This window comes from Petaurus breviceps, unplaced genomic scaffold, assembly GCF_028583685.1.
Source record: "Petaurus breviceps papuanus isolate PSGF00001 unplaced genomic scaffold, PetGlider_PUasm1.0 37, whole genome shotgun sequence".
NCBI classification, from domain to species: domain Eukaryota; kingdom Metazoa; phylum Chordata; class Mammalia; order Diprotodontia; family Petauridae; genus Petaurus; species Petaurus breviceps.
Window position 1 is genome coordinate 10570473 of NW_027186296.1, and position 2697 is coordinate 10573169.

Below are 2697 nucleotides of genomic sequence, written 5' to 3' on the forward strand. Positions count from 1 at the left end.
CACATCCACAGTTATCTGGTCTTGGAAATAGAGCTCCACACCTCCAAAGTTCATTTTGTGTAACCAGAAAGATGTTGAGGCCTGACCACCTATATGGTTCTATTGAAAAGAGCATTATATTTATTTCCATGTTCTAAAGGAACAAGGCCTAGGATTCAGGATAACCTCAGAGGCCATGCTAGAGGAGCTCGTGGAAAAATGTGAGTCCATATTGCTGTCTTCAGAGTTATGTATTGGAATGGGATCTTCCCACAGCCTTCCCATTGGAGTTACTTGCCTCAGGCATCACTTGGGGACAACTCCCAGAAGAGTCACCTAATTTGTACTAATACCCATATGTTCCAAACTCGACATAGTTCACCTGTCTGAATAAAACTCTTCTCAAGATGGAAACTGAGATCACATTAAACATAATCATAAGTCCCCATCAGGGCATCCAGGTGGTATAGTGAATATAGAGTACCTGACCTGGAGTCAGGAAGACTGGTCTTCCTGAGTTCAAATCTGGCCTCTGGCACTTATCTCTGTGACCCTGGGCAAGTCACTTAACCCTGTTTGCCTCAGTTTCTTCATCTGGAAAAGGAAGTGGCAAGCCACTCCAGTATCTCTGCTAAGACAACCCCAAATGAGGGCATGAAGAGTCAAACACTTCTGAAACAATAAAACAAGAACGAATTTCCTGTTGAAAGATTAATAACGATGACATAGACACTTTGAAAGACTTCCTAGGGCTACTCACAGAGTATAGTAGTTGAACTTGATCTCTTTAAAGATGTAGTTGGAAACTGAAAGAGTTTCCAGTGACTTGCAGGAGTATCTACTGTATTTTTCTTTTTGCCTGAGGTGGTCAACCAATTGTGTGCTGTTATTGAAAGCTCTGTTCACATCTAGAGGAAAAGGCAAAGGTTTGACGAATAGCTTCCTATGCTTCATCACTTTTTTTTTGTCTTTTGGAGGGCACTTGGGGTTAAGTAACTTGCCCAAGATTACACGGCTAGTTTTTTTGTGTGGGTGTTGTGTCTGAGGCCAGAACGAACTCGAACTCGGGTCTCCTGATTCCAGAGCTGGTACTTTACTCACAGTACCACCTAGCTGCCCACGCTATGCTTCATCTTAATAGAGAGGATAAAGGGGTCTGTAAAAAGGGTGGAAGAAATAATTCAAGAAGGAAACTAGAAGTAATCTAAGGAGCCCAAGGGTAATCAAACTCAGGGTTGGTAAGAGGAAGAATATGACACAAAGAACAAGGAGAGTTTTCTGTGGTAATGGAGCTACGAGGCTGAGTTCATTGAAAGCGGTCCAGATTTCTAAAGGCTTTGCATCCTATGTGCCACCGATCAGAAAAAGAAATTAAAGATGCCAACAGAGGTGATACTTTTCTGTTATTCACATCAAGAGGACGAGACACGTACTGATGGTTAGTGACTCCCTATTTAGGGTATATAAGTACACCCAACTTGGTCAATCTATCAGTGTGTCCTCTCTGTATTATGGAATGGACACATGATGAGAGCTGGTTAGACTCATTAGATCAACCTCCTTCTACTTCCTAAGTAGGAAAATGAAGGACTTTAAGACAGGGATAGCTGCCTCATTTTCTATTTGAAGATAATGACTTTGGAATAGAAAGAAGGAGAAGGGAAATAAAAAGCTGGAGTTAGTAACCCAGAAAAACAAGAGTTTGGCTTTCTGGACTATGGTTTAGTTTATTATTGACAGAAACAACAGGCATTTATTGAGTGTCTACTAGACTCTATGATGGCTGATGGAGATACAAAGACAAAAATAGAACAGTCCTCACATTGTCTTGAATGATAGACTCTTGGCAAGGAATGTAATAAATCCAATGACACTGAGAAGAATATGTTTGGCAGCAGTTTCACTAACTTGTTCAAAAAAGGATTAAAAATACTGAGATAAAGGATATTGTTCAGTTGTTTCCAGTCCTGTCTGACTCTTTGTGAGGTTTTTTTGGCAGAGATACTGGGGTGGTTTGCCATTTCCTTCTCCAGCTGATTTTACAGATAAGGAAAACTGAGCTGAGAGACATGGAGTTAAGTGACTTGTCCAGGGTCACACAGCTAGTAAGTGTCCCAAGGACAGATTTGAACTCAGGAAGATGAGTCTTCCTGACTCCAGGCCCAGCACTCTATCCACTATGCCACCTAGCTGCCTCAGATAAAAGATGCAAAACTGTATAATAATTTGGAGGATACAAGTACAATTTAAAACAACACTAGAAGAAGAGATATCCCATAATTTTCAGAAGAGAAAAGGATCAGGGACAAAAATATGATCTCGGATGTCTATATCAATGTATAGAGTATGGGTAATAAAGTGAACTTGGAATTCTAAAATAAAGATGTCATGATTTCATGGGTATCACTAAGAATTGGTGGGAAGACTTATGACTGAAATATGGTCAAAGAAAGAAGCTTAAAGGAAACAAATATAATGGAAGGAATTGAGGACGAGCGTTCTGTCAAGAAATTATACGTCTGTATAGGCGGCATAGTGCATAGAACTCAGCTTGGAGTTAGGAAGATCTGATTTCAAATCCAGTCTAACTAGCTGCATGACCCTGAGCAAGTCACTTAATCTTCTGTTCCTTAGTTTTCTCATATGTGAAATGGCAATAATAATAGTACCTCCTCTCCCATGGTGTTCTGTAAGAATTGAATAACATCTGCAGAGGTG